This window comes from Mytilus galloprovincialis, chromosome 3, assembly GCF_965363235.1.
Source record: "Mytilus galloprovincialis chromosome 3, xbMytGall1.hap1.1, whole genome shotgun sequence".
NCBI classification, from domain to species: Eukaryota; Metazoa; Mollusca; class Bivalvia; order Mytilida; family Mytilidae; genus Mytilus; species Mytilus galloprovincialis.
In genome coordinates this window covers 27,686,269-27,703,021 of record NC_134840.1, presented here as the reverse complement: position 1 = coordinate 27,703,021, position 16,753 = coordinate 27,686,269, and the positions used below count along the sequence as shown (strand labels likewise).

Below are 16,753 nucleotides of genomic sequence, written 5' to 3'. Positions count from 1 at the left end.
TCATTTACAACTAAAAGAAAAATCGAATTAATTTGTCCTGCTTTCTATCATAAAAATCACTCTGATTCAAACAAAGAATTCTCCGAAACTGACATTATCAAAATGCTTGATTTCTTGATTGATAACATATTTGTTACGTTTGGAGGCCGTTTTTTCCCCAACAAACAATCGGTATTACCATTGCAACCAACTATGTTCCTCATCTTGCCGACTTGTTCATTTATTCACATGAGGCTGACTTCTATCATCTAGAAACTGACAATGATGGTCGGCGGAAAGAAAACTATGCGACAACAGAAAAAATTTCAGCTTTCCAATTGTGAACTTCTCATTCCTATGTAGCTGTCACGATCCAGATGTATTTTATAGAGTTATTCACATATTTATTTAGTCGAGCTTGTATATAGATAACGATTGTGAAATTGTCGTCATGATCAGAGAATTGCACTTGCAGTCTTTGCGCAGGACGCCTATTGTTCACGGTTTATTTTATACATAGTTTTAACATACGCTTTGATGTATATATGTACGTTTGGCCTAAGTTTGGTTCACCTGTGTTTAAACGCACACTGATTAGGCTTGGCCTATTTACACACCTGTTAGACTATTTTTAAATAGTGGTCAATCGAGTTCTTCGGACAGGTTTGGCTATTTTTAAACAGTGGTCAGATGAGTTCTTTGGACACGTTGTCTTTTTATTTCTGCTTGGGATTTTCGTGTGGAAGGATGCCACACTCGTTAGAGCATTTCATATTTGTTAGCTAAATTTAACCTACAATGGTTCTACTGTATATAGTGCATCAATTCCGAGGTTCCAGCCTGCACCAGAGTAATACAATGCTGCGGTGTTAAGGAGTGGTCATACAGATTGAACGCAATCATACATGATAATTCATCAAACAACGTATCTACATATTATAGTGGAACTGTCGTGCACGATACCATAACCGTCATAACGATACCATAACCGTCATAACGATACAAAGGGAAGTAATCTGGATATACAAACTACTGAAGCTGTTGAACTATTTATTTGAACTTTAATGTTTAGAATAATTTGATGTATATTTTCTTCTTAATTGTTTTTTTTTTGTTTGTTTATTAAATAATTTATTTATTCTAATCGTTGATTCTTTAGTCAATATTGTAAAATAGCACTGAAAGACTTATCCATCCGTCCGTCCGTGACAATTGGTGTCAGAAGTGGGATAAGTCTGAAGTGTTTTTTCTTATACATTTTGAAGTTAAATTTATATTTTCTATAGAAGAATTATTTTTTTTATATACATTGAATATACATTTATAACGTGTAGTAAAGCTTACTATTGTATTTTTCAGAAACTGTAATGTCGACAGAAACCTGATAGTTTGGAACCTCAGAATTTGTAAAATTTCTACACTACATTACCTCGGTGTTGTTGCACGCTGCAAGTACAAACAGTAGATTTAATGTAGGTATTGTTATTTAGAGTAGATTTAGACTAAGGCGATTGTTTATTTTGTGTTGTGATTGACACTTGTGGACCAGGCTATGGTCAACTGTGATACTAAAGCGTAGTGTTACGAGATATATATATGTGATATATTGAGCATTGTCCTTGGTCTAGTTTATTGTTACATAGCAAGTCATATTAGCAGGAAATAATCATGGAGGGTCTTAAAGAGTTAAGACAGTATGGTGAGTCATTGGGGTTAGCCAATGAAGATTTAATTAGGTTCATTGAGTCACAACAGGCGAAACAACGCGATGATAGACGTTTTGAAAGAGAAAGAGAAAAAGAAGAATGGGAAGTTGAAAAGGTAAGATTAGAACATGAGTTGGAATTGAAAAGGCTAGATAATACTCGTTTATTTGAAACGGAAAAACACAGGGAAGAAAAAGGTAATGTTAACCCCTCAAAGGTACCTAAACTACCTCCTTTTGAGGAAGGTACTGATGATATGGATGCATATTTGCGTCGTTATGAAAGGTATGCTATATCGCAAAAATGGGACAAATCAATATGGGCCACTCATTTGAGTGCACTTCTTAAAGGTAATGCATTAAATGTGTACGCTTTGATGCCCTCAGATCAAGCATTAAATTATGATGCTCTTAAGACATGTTTGTTGAAGAGGTATAACATGACTGAAGATGGCTTTAAGCAGAAGTTCAGATCTTGTCGTCCAGAGTTTGGTGAAACGTTTCAACAATTTTCTGTTCGTTTGGGTAGTTATTTTAGTAGGTGGATTGATATGTCTAATGTTGTGAAGACGTTTGATGGACTTTATGATCTTATGTTAAGAGATCAGTTTTTACACATATGTAATAACGAGGTAATGTTATTTCTGAAAGAGAGAGTACCGAAGTCCATAGATGATATGACTCGGTATGCTGATCAATTTAAGGAGGCAAGGCGAGTAAATATAGTTTCACTTACAAATCAGACTCAAAAAGGTAAGTCACAGCCGTCTCAAAAACCCAACAATGCACGGAACCAAGAACCGCCAAAGCAAAGTGACAGAGATAGAAATAGACATACAGGAGGTTATGGCGGTGGAAACAGGTTTGATAGAAAGTGCTTTAAGTGCAACAAATCAGATCACTTGATATCGAACTGTCCATTATTGAAAAACAAGGTTGGTAATGTACAAAATAGTGGTTCACGGGGAAAGGAAACTCCTATTTGCGGGAATGTTATTACTCTTACTGATAGCATTATTACTACACAGGTAAGTAATCTTACAATACCTGAACAGTGTGAAAAGAAACTATTCTGATTCACTTTCGCAATTATATTAACTGTATAGTCTATTGGATTAAATTTTCAGACATCCATATTTTCCGGAAATAATCTGGACTTGTCCGTATTTTCACTAGTGCTTACTTTCTCTTCCTCACCTGTCTATTGCAAATGGATGCCACGACAAAACGACTCCTGTGGATATTGTGACAAATCACCGTCAAGTACGTTTCAAATCAATTATAAACTGTTAAATATATATACCGTTAATTCCGTTAACTTGGATTCCACGTTTATTCAACAAATACGAACTGTAATTGTTTATTTCTATGAATTGAACTGAGAATTCTACTTTCGTTTTTGACTTGATATTATTACTGCATTGAACATTCATATATTTCTTTCGTACATATTGTAAATATTGTATTTTTATTTCTTTCAGTTTACCAAACAATACACGCTCTGTAAAAACTCCTGTGTCATTTCTGGTGGAATTATAATCTACAATCTTCAAACACAAGTTGTTATTCTTTATAATTTGCCGAGATTGCGATACAGTCCCATGGTTATACTAGCTGAGTCAGGCTCAGCATAGTAAATTGACGGTGACCTGTCTTTACATATCCAGACAAGGAACGACAACGTAGCAACTTACATACCTTTACACTGACAGTGGACTACATAGCTTGTGTATACTCGACAGCAAACTAACAACGTTGAGTCAACATGGATCCCAGTCATGAGGAACAACAAGAAGAGATACAGACCCCAGAGGGAAAGGTTCCAGATTTAGAACTATTACAAAATCCATCTAATACAATCCAGTCAGATGAAAATCCCGAGTCTAGGCGAGTTCGTGACCTCACGGAAAAAGGACAAGGAGCTTTCACCGAAAAACGTGACAAGTTCTGTCAGGAACTAGAGGCTCTCTGGGCAGACATTGAATCCCAGTTATTGGAAGTAACAGCGCCCCCTAACGATCTCCAGCGACTCCTAACAGTCCAGGACAAACTTGTTAAAGCCTGCAATAATTATCGTAGGCTCACAGATGAATACCTAGAATTTCTGAAAAGGACCAGAACATTGGAGAGTCAAAAAGAAATTGATGCATGTAAACTCTCTTTGGATTTACGTCTGTCCAAAGTGGAACTTGTTATGGAAAAACTACACGAGCATCGCCTCGCCCTAACAAATGCCAAATCCACTAAAACAAAGACCTCAAAAGGTAAGAAAACCTCACACAGTGGTAGCTCTAACGTGTCAGACATGTCAAGCCTAGCACGGAGAAAGCGTGCCAAGGCAGAAGCTGCCAAGTCTAAAATAGCCTTTGTAGAAAAACATGCCATTATCCTACAACAGGAAGCAATGTTAGAGGAACAAGCCCTGTTCAGACAAATTGAAATGGAACAGGAAGCAGCACACAAAAAGGCAGAAATGGAACAGGAAGCAGCACACAAAAAGGCAGAAATGGAACAGGAAGCAGCACACAAAAAGGCAAAAATGGAACAAGAAGTCGCTCAGGAGGCTGCACAGAGAACAGTTCAGTTAGAACAAGAGGCTATGCGCAGGAAGGCTCAAATGCAACAAGAAGCCGCACGAGTAAGCCGAGAAAAGGCCCAACTTAAAGCCAAATTTAACCTTCTTGAAGCACAGAGAGAAGCTGCAGCCGCAGAAGCCGAGGCTCGTATCCTGGAATACGATGATAGCCAAGCGTATAGCGATCTCCCTGACGAAAAGGAAGACCCGCTCCAGCGCGTGCAAGATTTCGTCAATAAACTTCCTGTATCAACTGTTGTAAAGGAAGTAACAGAACCTCAAAGGAAAAAACAAATTCCTGTTAAGATCGAGCTGAGTCACGACGCACCGGCGTTCGTGCCATCCGTGGCACAGAACTTGCTGTCACAGACATCTGCTGTCTTGCCTTCCAATAATAAGTCACCGGAAGTTACCTTTATCCCAGATCTGGGATTAGTAACCGGCATACAAAAACTAGGCCTTTCAGATGAGAGCCCTACTGAACATCAAAAACAGGGTGTTAAAGAAGCGATCCCTGTCTTACGCATAAAACAAGACTTTATAGAAGAGATCCCTGTTTCACACCAAAAACAAGGCGTAATAGAAGAGATCCCTGTTGCAAACCAGCAACAAATCAACCTTACATCAGAGATAACTAGATTCCTTTTACGCAAGGACTTGCTTTTCTCCCGATTAACAAGCTTTAACGATCGGGCAGAGTCTTTTCATACTTGGAAAGCAAGCTTCAAGAACGTGACTGATGAGTTACAAGTCTCTGACTCAGAACAGATCGATTTACTGATCAAGTGGCTCGGTCCAGAGTCTGCTAAACACGCCATTAGCATAAGAGCGTCGAACGCTAATAATCCTACCATAGGTATACAGAGATTATGGAAGAGGCTTGACGAGCGGTATGGCGCTCCAGAAATGTTGGAAGCCTCTCTCAAGAGTAAACTTGCAAAATTCCCTACCTTAACAAATAAGGACAACGCACGTCTCTACGAACTGTCTGACATTCTATCAGAAATAGAATATCACAAGGAAAATCCCAAGCTGGGATGTTTGCTAGCATATTTTGACTCCTCGTCCGGGATAAATCCTATTGTTGAAAAATTACCGTACGGACTCCAAGAAAAGTGGACCACAAGGGCTACAAGATACAAGGCCAAATATGACGTTGCCTTTCCACCTTTCACAGAATTCTCTGCCTACATCAGGGAAATACGCAAAACAAAGAACGATCCTGGGTTCATCTTTGGGTCAAAAGCCACACCAAATACAAAAGGTGCTGCGCCAAGGTCTACGCCTTACCCTAGGACTAAAGTTGGTGCTCATAAAACAGCAGTTGGGCAGCAATCTGGAGACGCCAGCAAACAAGGTCTTTGTATTCTGCACAATACAAAGCATTCCTTAAATGAATGTCGAGCGTTCCGAGCCAAGTCAATAGAGGAGCGCAAAGGTCTTTTAAAAGAAAACAATGTATGTTACAAGTGTTGTGATTCTACCACACATAGAAGCCGGGATTGCAATGCAAGCATAAGTTGTAAAGAATGTGGAAGTAAACAACACACTACCGCACTTCACATCACTAGACCACAGCAACCTGCAAGTTCACAGTCTAGCTCGCCTAAGCAAGCCTACGGCGGGGAGCCTATAGAATCGGCTGAAACTAAGGCAACCTCAGTTAACTCTACCTGTACTGAGGTCTGCAAAGATACATATAGTGGGAAATCTTGTGCTAAAATACTTCCTGTGAATGTTTATCACAAAGATAACCCGTACAAAGTTATTCGCATGTACGCCATCATTGATGACCAAAGCAACCGGTCACTAGCATCGCCCGAATTCTTTAATCTTTTCGACGTCAAAGATAAACCGGAAAACTATACTTTATCAACATGCTCCGGCAAAGTAGTCACTTCCGGCAAAAGAGGAAGAGGTTTCGTCATGGAATCAATCAATGGTAATGACAAGTTTGACCTTCCCGTACTGATTGAATGTGATCATATTCCCAATAATAGGGACGAAATACCTACTCCTGAAGTAACAATGCATCACCCTCATTTAAAAGAACTTAGAGGTAGCATTCCACCAATAGAGGAAAATTGCCAAATTCTTCTCTTAATTGGCAGAGACCTTATAGAGGCACACCATGTCCTCGATCAGCGCATAGGACCACCCAGAACTCCATATGCACAACAATTGAAACTTGGTTGGGTAGTGATAGGAGAGACCTGCATTAACAAGCAGCATGTTCCTCTTGAGTTAAATGTCAAAATAACCAACATTTTGCCTACAGGACAACCTTCAACCTTTCAACCATGCACAAGCAAGTTTGACATCCGGGAAAACTACACAGACCCTGTAACGAAAGACCTACAATCGCCACTCTTTGAAAAAACAAGGGACGATGACAAGCCTGGACAGTCATATGAGGATAAAATGTTCATGAAGCAGATGGACAACGAATTTGTAAGAGACTCGGAAGGAAGTTGGGTAGCACCGTTGCCGTTCCGAGTGCCAAGACAGCCATTACCAAGCAACAGACAACAAGCTCTTCATCGTGCTAATATGTTAGACATCAGTTTGAATAGAAACCCAGTTAAGCGGGAACACTTTCTTACTTTTATGAGTAAGATCCTAGACAATAATCATGCAGAGCTCGCTCCACCATTGCACGAACATGAGGAGTGCTGGTATTTGCCATTGTTTGGTGTTTATCATCCGAAGAAACCCGATCAGATAAGAGGTGTGTTTGATTCTTCCGCCAAATGTAACGGAGTTTCACTTAACAGCGTCCTGCTTACAGGTCCAGACTTGACCAACGATCTATTGGGAGTACTGCTGCGTTTCAGGAAAGAAATGATCGCAGTAACTGCAGACGTTCAACACATGTTTCACTGCTTCGTTGTCAGAAAAGACCACCGTAATTACCTGAGATTTTTATGGCATAAAGACAATGACCTACAGGAGAACCTTGTCGAATACCGCATGAGAGTTCATGTTTTCGGGAATAGTCCGTCACCTGCTGTTGCTACGCTTGGACTCAGAAAAGCAGCTCAAGCATCAGAACTAGAGTTTGGCAGTCATGTGACTAACTTTGTTACAAGAGACTTCTATGTTGACGACGGTCTAACGTCATGTCCTACTAAGGAGGAAGCTGTTAAGCTCATGAAGGACACACAGCAAGCATTAGCAAAATATGGAAACTTACGTCTTCACAAGTTTGCCTCTAATTGCGCGGAAGTTATGTCTGCATTTCATGCCAGTGATTTGGCTTCAAATCTTAAAGATTTAGACTTAGAATGCGACAGCAAACCCCTACAACGTAGTCTTGGTCTCAGCTGGGACGTAAACACTGATAACTTCTTATTTCAATTATCATCAGAAAACAAACCGATCACTCGGAGAGGAATTTTATCAACGATAAACAGTCTCTACGATCCTCTGGGATTTTTGGCTCCGGTGATTATACAAGGGAAACTCCTATTGAGGAAAATAGTATCAGAAACCGTCGATTGGGACCAACCTCTCACTGATGAGACAGCCGATGAGTGGAAATCTTGGAGAGATACTTTAATAGCTATCGAAACACTGCGCATTCCACGTACCTATGTGCCGTATCTCAGTAAAACTGCCACAAAGGAGTTACATGTATTCTCCGATGCATCAGAAAAAGCTATAGCAGCTGTTGCATATCTACGCACGACCGACAGTAGTGGTGAACCAAACATAGGTTTCATTCTTGGGAAAGCTAAAGTTGCACCAACAAGTGGTCATACTATTCCACGTCTTGAACTATCTGCTGCAGTTTTAGCAGTCGAGATAACACAGACCATCATGGATAATTTAGATTTACATATAGACACTGTAAAATTCTACACAGACAGTAAAGTAGTCCTAGGCTACATAAGTAACGAGACAAGAAGGTTCTTCATCTATGTCGCCAATCGAGTAGAGAAAATAAGAAAATTTAGCTCTCCAAGTCAATGGAATTATGTACCAACTCACCGGAATCCCGCAGACTCGGGAACAAGGTCCGTACCAGCCCATGAAATTCACAGCAGCGAATGGTTATTAGGACCAAAACAACTTCTTTCCTCAGAACAGAAGAATTCTGAGGATATATACCAGCTAATAGATCCACAAGAAGATGGAGAAATCCGTGCAACTGTTAATGTTGCAAAAACATTTTCCACACCTGAGCATAAAGGTATCGGAACTGATAGATTCAATCGATTCTCCAACTGGACATCACTTGTGCGAGCGATAGCCTTTTTGGAACGTTTCTCCCGTTTACACGGGTCAAAACAGGTATCATCAATGACTTCTCTGGATAGTTTTTCGGATGCCGAAAATTTCATCTTAATATCTGCACAACATGAAGTTTATGGAGATGAAATAGATTGTATAAAACGTCGGGAACAAATTAACAAGCGGAGCCCGATAGCTAACCTTAATCCGTTTTTGGATGAACGAGGACTATTACGAGTTGGAGGCCGTATTGTAAAATCTGACTTACACCTCCGTGAAAAGAAACCATTGATCGTCCCTGGACGCCATCATATAGCGACATTATTAGTTCGACACTTCCACAATAAGATAAAACATCAAGGTCGCCATTTCACAGATGGAGCGATTCGATCCGCAGGATTTTGGATCGTAGGAGCAAAACGCTTGGTCTCATCTATTATTCACAAATGTGTGATATGCCGCAAACTCAGAGGAAAAACCGAGTATCAAATCATGTCTGAATTGCCAGAGGACCGTCTTGAACCTTCACCTCCGTTTACTAACGTTGGAATAGACACCTTTGGACCCTGGACAATTGTTTCACGTAAAACACGTGGTGGATACGCCAACTCAAAACGTTGGGCAATTTTATTCACATGCTTAGTGACAAGAGCTATTCACATCGAATTAATCGAGGAAATGAGTTCTTCAGCCTTCATAAACGCTGTCAGGAGATTTGCCGCTATAAGAGGCCAAGTTAAGATTTTCCGATCTGACCGTGGAACAAACTTTATCGGAGCAATCGACGATTTAAAGATTGACTCAATCAACGTTGAAGATGGACCCTTCAAGAACTTTCTGTACAATTCTGGTACAACTTGGATCTTCAATCCGCCGCATTCGTCCCACATGGGTGGAGCCTGGGAAAGAATGATTGGTATCACCAGAAGAATTCTTGATTCTATGCTTCTTAACGCAGCCGGAAGAAGTCTAACACATGACGTGCTTAACACACTAATGGCAGAAGTTTCAGCAATAGTGAACTCTAGACCTCTGGTACCGGTGTCAACAGATCCAGAGAATCCGTTAATATTAACTCCGGCTATGTTATTGACACAGAAAACCAACTACGTTTTCACTTCAGACCATCTTGGGGAATTCGACAAACGAGATCTCTGTCTTGCCGAATGGAGACGAGTGCAGGCTCTGGCCAGTGTTTTCTGGTCCCGTTGGAGGAAGGAATACCTGCCGTTACTACAACAACGACGAAAATGGACCGAAGATCGCCGTGATCTCATCGATGGAGACGTCATTCTTCTAAAGGACAAAAACCTTTGCCGTACTCAATGGCCCATTGGAATTATAGTGAACTCATTAAAAAGCTCAGACGAACATGTCCGAAAAGCAGAAGTGCGAGTAATCGTTAATGGAAAAGCCACAACCTACACACGCCCTATCGTGGACATGATTCTTCTCATAGAGAACAACCCTGTGTAATTATATGTATATATTTTTGGATTCATATAGTGACATTCATATGTGTTATGGAATAGTGATATCAGGTAGATTTCAGACGGGGAGTATTCTGATTCACTTTCGCAATTATATTAACTGTATAGTCTATTGGATTAAATTTTCAGACATCCATATTTTCCGGAAATAATCTGGACTTGTCCGTATTTTCACTAGTGCTTACTTTCTCTTCCTCACCTGTCTATTGCAAATGGATGCCACGACAAAACGACTCCTGTGGATATTGTGACAAATCACCGTCAAGTACGTTTCAAATCAATTATAAACTGTTAAATATATATACCGTTAATTCCGTTAACTTGGATTCCACGTTTATTCAACAAATACGAACTGTAATTGTTTATTTCTATGAATTGAACTGAGAATTCTACTTTCGTTTTTGACTTGATATTATTACTGCATTGAACATTCATATATTTCTTTCGTACATATTGTAAATATTGTATTTTTATTTCTTTCAGTTTACCAAACAATACACGCTCTGTAAAAACTCCTGTGTCATTTCTGGTGGAATTATAATCTACAATCTTCAAACACAAGTTGTTATTCTTTATAATTTGCCGAGATTGCGATACAGTCCCATGGTTATACTAGCTGAGTCAGGCTCAGCATAGAAACCAATCAAAATGCCTGTAGCTAAAGGTAAGTTAGGTAACCGTGTTGTGACAGTACTTCGCGATACAGGATGTAATGGAGTTGTTATAAAGAAAAGTCTTGTAAGTATAGATCGTTTTCTAGACGATTATCAGACATGTGTATTAGCTGATGGATCGAGTGTTAAAGTACCTATAGCTATAATTACTATAGACAGTCCTTATTATCAAGGTGAAGTAAAAGCATGGTGTATGGAACAACCATTATATGATGTTATTATAGGAAACATAGATGGTGCTAGGGAGCCTTATGATCCCGATATATCTCCGACGGTAAGTGTAGTAACTCGACAGCAAGCGAAGAAGAGAGATAATCCATATCCGAAATTAAAAGTTCCAGGAAGTATTAAGGATGTTAGTCTAGAGGACATTGAGAATGAACAGCAGTCTGATGCAAGTTTGTCGAAGCTTAGACAGTATGTTGCTGAAGGCAGAAACTTTGAGAAGACCAATGGTACAAAAGTAAATTACATAGTGAAGAAGAAACTTGTGTATAGAGAATTTATGTCACCAAAAGTAGAAAATGGTAAGTTATTCCGTCAGTTGGTCGTTCCTGAAGTTTATAGAAGCGATGTCATGAAATTAGCACACGAGTCATTAATGGCTGGACATATGGCTACACGACGTACAGTATATCGTGTATTATCAGAGTTTTACTGGCCAGGAGTTGAATCCGATGTCAAGCGGTATTGCCAGTCCTGTGATATTTGCCAACGCACTGTACCAAAAGGTAAGCAAGTGAGAGCACCTTTGGGTAAAACCCCTATCATAGATGTACCTTTTCGCAGAGTAGCTGTAGATATAGTTGGACCTTTAGTACCAGTAACTGATAAAGGAAATCGTTATATACTAACTCTTGTTGATTACGCTACAAGGTATCCAGAAGGAGTAGCGTTACCATCTATCGAGACAGAAAGGGTAGCGGAAGCATTGATTGATATATTTTGTAGGGTAGGTTTTCCAAGAGAGATGTTGACAGATATGGGCGCACAATTTACTTCCAATTTAATGTCTGAGGTAAGTAGACTGATTTCACTTCGGCAGCTTACTACCACACCGTATCATCCTATGTGTAACGGACTCGTTGAAAGGTTTAACGGTACGATGAAGCTGATGTTGAAGCGACTATGTGCAGAGCGTCCGCGAGATTGGGATAAGTATTTAGGACCAGCATTATTTGCCTACAGAGAAGTACCTCAGGAGAGTGTTTTATTTTCCCCATTTGAATTGGTATATGGTTGGCCAGTCAGAGGTCCAATGACAATTCTTAAAGAATTGTGGACTAGAGAAATTACTGATCCTGAAGTGAGGTCCACATACGAGTATGTTATCAATTTACGAGAAAGATTGGAATCGACTTGTGAATTGGTTAAACAAAACTTGGAGAAAGCGTCACGTAAACAGTCGCGTATATATAACAGAAAGTCACGTTCAAGAAAGATTAAGGTAGGTCAAAAAGTATTGGTGCTACTACCTACTAAAGCAAATAAGTTGCTGATGCATTGGAAAGGACCATTCTCTATAGTAGAAAAGATCAGTGACCTTGATTACAGAATTGATATGAGAGGTAAACTTAAAATGTTTCATGTCAACATGCTGAAACTGTATGTTGAACGTGAGCAAACTAACGTGTGCGTTACTGCACCAGATCACAAGGTAGGTTTTGTTGCTACAGTATCAGTTATAGATCTCGAAAATGAAGATACAGACGATGTAGACAATTACGAAAGTGAGTTAATCGAAACGCCCGTTGCAGTTGCTAAGGAGACATTACGAGATGTTCATATCAACGAAGCTTTAAAAGCAAATGAAACAGTTAAGGTACAGTGTTTACTAGATAAGTTCTCACACGTGTTAACAGATATTCCAGGTAGGACAAATGTACTACAGCACGATATCAAGTTGACTTCTGATGATCCTGTTCGATTTAAACCTTATCCCATACCATATGCTATGCTAGACACGGTAAATAAGGAAGTCGATAAGATGATAGAAATGGATATCATTGAGCGATCAGATAGTCCTTATTCAAGTCCATTTGTGATTGTGAAGAAGAAAGATCAGAGTAATCGGTTTTGTATAGTTTTAGAAGGGTTGGAAAACGTTGATAACTTTGTTGACGATATTATAGTGTACACACGTTCTTTTAATCACCATATGGAGGTTTTGGAGAGAGTATTTGAGAGGTTGGCATCTGCTAATTTGTCAGCAAGACCCTCAAAGTGTTATATAGCGTATAGCAGTCTTGAAGTTTTAGGTCACATTGTCGGAACAGATCGCCTTTCACCAAATCCAGATAAAATTGAGGTAATCAAAAATGCTCATAGGCCTACAACCAAGAAACAAGTTAGAAGTTTCATTGGCATGGCTGAATTTTACAGAAAGTTTGTTCCCAATTTCTCAGATATAGCAAGTCCGCTTACTGATCTGACGAAAAAGGGACAACCAAATCAGGTACGTTGGGAAGCTATTCATGAAAGAGCATTTTCAAGTTTGAAGAATGCATTAGTAAAAGCTCCTGTTTTAAAGTTGCCGAACTTTTCTCAGGTATTCATCCTTCAAACTGATGCTTCTGATAATGGAATAGGCGCTATACTGCTACAGGATGAAGATAATATTAGATTGCCTGTATCGTACGCTAGTAAAAAACTGAAAGCTAGTGAACGAAATTACTCCACTATCGAGAAAGAATGCCTAGCCATTGTATGGGCAATCAGCAAATTTCAAAGGTATTTATATGGTAAACAGTTTATATTAGAGACCGACCATCAACCTTTGATATATTTGCAAAAGTCTAAAATTGCAAATACACGATTGATGAGATGGTCACTCTTGTTACAGCCGTATAGGTTCAGGATTGTTGCCATCAAAGGAAAGGACAACGTTGGAGCAGATTTTTTTGAGTCGTATATAGGATCGTGGAGATAAATGAAAGTAAGAATACTTTCTCAAATTTGGGAGGTGATGTCACGATCCAGATGTATTTTATAGAGTTATTCACATATTTATTTAGTCGAGCTTGTATATAGATAACGATTGTGAAATTGTCGTCATGATCAGAGAATTGCACTTGCAGTCTTTGCGCAGGACGCCTATTGTTCACGGTTTATTTTATACATAGTTTTAACATACGCTTTGATGTATATATGTACGTTTGGCCTAAGTTTGGTTCACCTGTGTTTAAACGCACACTGATTAGGCTTGGCCTATTTACACACTGTTGACTATTTTTAAATAGTGGTCAATCGAGTTCTTCGGACAGGTTTGGCTATTTTTAAACAGTGGTCAGATGAGTTCTTTGGACACGTTGTCTTTTTATTTCTGCTTGGGATTTTCGTGTGGAAGGATGCCACACTCGTTAGAGCATTTCATATTTGTTAGCTAAATTTAACCTACAATGGTTCTACTGTATATAGTGCATCAATTCCGAGGTTCCAGCCTGCACCAGAGTAATACAATGCTGCGGTGTTAAGGAGTGGTCATACAGATTGAACGCAATCATACATGATAATTCATCAAACAACGTATCTACATATTATAGTGGAACTGTCGTGCACGATACCATAACCGTCATAACGATACCATAACCGTCATAACGATACAAAGGGAAGTAATCTGGATATACAAACTACTGAAGCTGTTGAACTATTTATTTGAACTTTAATGTTTAGAATAATTTGATGTATATTTTCTTCTTAATTGTTTTTTTTTTGTTTGTTTATTAAATAATTTATTTATTCTAATCGTTGATTCTTTAGTCAATATTGTAAAATAGCACTGAAAGACTTATCCATCCGTCCGTCCGTGACAATTGGTGTCAGAAGTGGGATAAGTCTGAAGTGTTTTTTCTTATACATTTTGAAGTTAAATTTATATTTTCTATAGAAGAATTATTTTTTTTATATACATTGAATATACATTTATAACGTGTAGTAAAGCTTACTATTGTATTTTTCAGAAACTGTAATGTCGACAGAAACCTGATAGTTTGGAAGCTCAGAATTTGTAAAATTTCTACACTACATTACCTCGGTGTTGTTGCACGCTGCAAGTACAAACAGTAGATTTAATGTAGGTATTGTTATTTAGAGTAGATTTAGACTAAGGCGATTGTTTATTTTGTGTTGTGATTGACACTTGTGGACCAGGCTATGGTCAACTGTGATACTAAAGCGTAGTGTTACGAGATATATATATGTGATATATTGAGCATTGTCCTTGGTCTAGTTTATTGTTACATAGCAAGTCATATTAGCAGGAAATAATCATGGAGGGTCTTAAAGAGTTAAGACAGTATGGTGAGTCATTGGGGTTAGCCAATGAAGATTTAATTAGGTTCATTGAGTCACAACAGGCGAAACAACGCGATGATAGACGTTTTGAAAGAGAAAGAGAAAAAGAAGAATGGGAAGTTGAAAAGGTAAGATTAGAACATGAGTTGGAATTGAAAAGGCTAGATAATACTCGTTTATTTGAAACGGAAAAACACAGGGAAGAAAAAGGTAATGTTAACCCCTCAAAGGTACCTAAACTACCTCCTTTTGAGGAAGGTACTGATGATATGGATGCATATTTGCGTCGTTATGAAAGGTATGCTATATCGCAAAAATGGGACAAATCAATATGGGCCACTCATTTGAGTGCACTTCTTAAAGGTAATGCATTAAATGTGTACGCTTTGATGCCCTCAGATCAAGCATTAAATTATGATGCTCTTAAGACATGTTTGTTGAAGAGGTATAACATGACTGAAGATGGCTTTAAGCAGAAGTTCAGATCTTGTCGTCCAGAGTTTGGTGAAACGTTTCAACAATTTTCTGTTCGTTTGGGTAGTTATTTTAGTAGGTGGATTGATATGTCTAATGTTGTGAAGACGTTTGATGGACTTTATGATCTTATGTTAAGAGATCAGTTTTTACACATATGTAATAACGAGGTAATGTTATTTCTGAAAGAGAGAGTACCGAAGTCCATAGATGATATGACTCGGTATGCTGATCAATTTAAGGAGGCAAGGCGAGTAAATATAGTTTCACTTACAAATCAGACTCAAAAAGGTAAGTCACAGCCGTCTCAAAAACCCAACAATGCACGGAACCAAGAACCGCCAAAGCAAAGTGACAGAGATAGAAATAGACATACAGGAGGTTATGGCGGTGGAAACAGGTTTGATAGAAAGTGCTTTAAGTGCAACAAATCAGATCACTTGATATCGAACTGTCCATTATTGAAAAACAAGGTTGGTAATGTACAAAATAGTGGTTCACGGGGAAAGGAAACTCCTATTTGCGGGAATGTTATTACTCTTACTGATAGCATTATTACTACACAGGTAAGTAATCTTACAATACCTGAACAGTGTGAAAAGAAACTATTCTGATTCACTTTCGCAATTATATTAACTGTATAGTCTATTGGATTAAATTTTCAGACATCCATATTTTCCGGAAATAATCTGGACTTGTCCGTATTTTCACTAGTGCTTACTTTCTCTTCCTCACCTGTCTATTGCAAATGGATGCCACGACAAAACGACTCCTGTGGATATTGTGACAAATCACCGTCAAGTACGTTTCAAATCAATTATAAACTGTTAAATATATATACCGTTAATTCCGTTAACTTGGATTCCACGTTTATTCAACAAATACGAACTGTAATTGTTTATTTCTATGAATTGAACTGAGAATTCTACTTTCGTTTTTGACTTGATATTATTACTGCATTGAACATTCATATATTTCTTTCGTACATATTGTAAATATTGTATTTTTATTTCTTTCAGTTTACCAAACAATACACGCTCTGTAAAAACTCCTGTGTCATTTCTGGTGGAATTATAATCTACAATCTTCAAACACAAGTTGTCATTCTTTATAATTTGCCGAGATTGCGATACAGTCCCATGGTTATACTAGCTGAGTCAGGCTCAGCATAGTAAATTGACGGTGACCTGTCTTTACATATCCAGACAAGGAACGACAACGTAGCAACTTACATACCTTTACACTGACAGTGGACTACATAGCTTGTGTATACTCGACAGCAAACTAACAACGTTGAGTCAACATGGATCCCAGTCATGAGGAACAACAA

At 38.7% G+C, this 16,753-nt stretch overlaps 1 long non-coding RNA gene across 1 annotated transcript; it reads left to right on the top strand.

Moving 5' to 3' along the window:
* Positions 1-648: 648 nt before the first annotated feature.
* LOC143067595 (uncharacterized) lies at positions 649-14,400 on the top strand. The gene is made up of 2 exons (XR_012975982.1): positions 649-1,451; positions 14,089-14,400. It is a non-coding gene; the product is annotated as an uncharacterized LOC143067595 (long non-coding RNA).
* Positions 14,401-16,753: the final 2,353 nt, after the last annotated feature.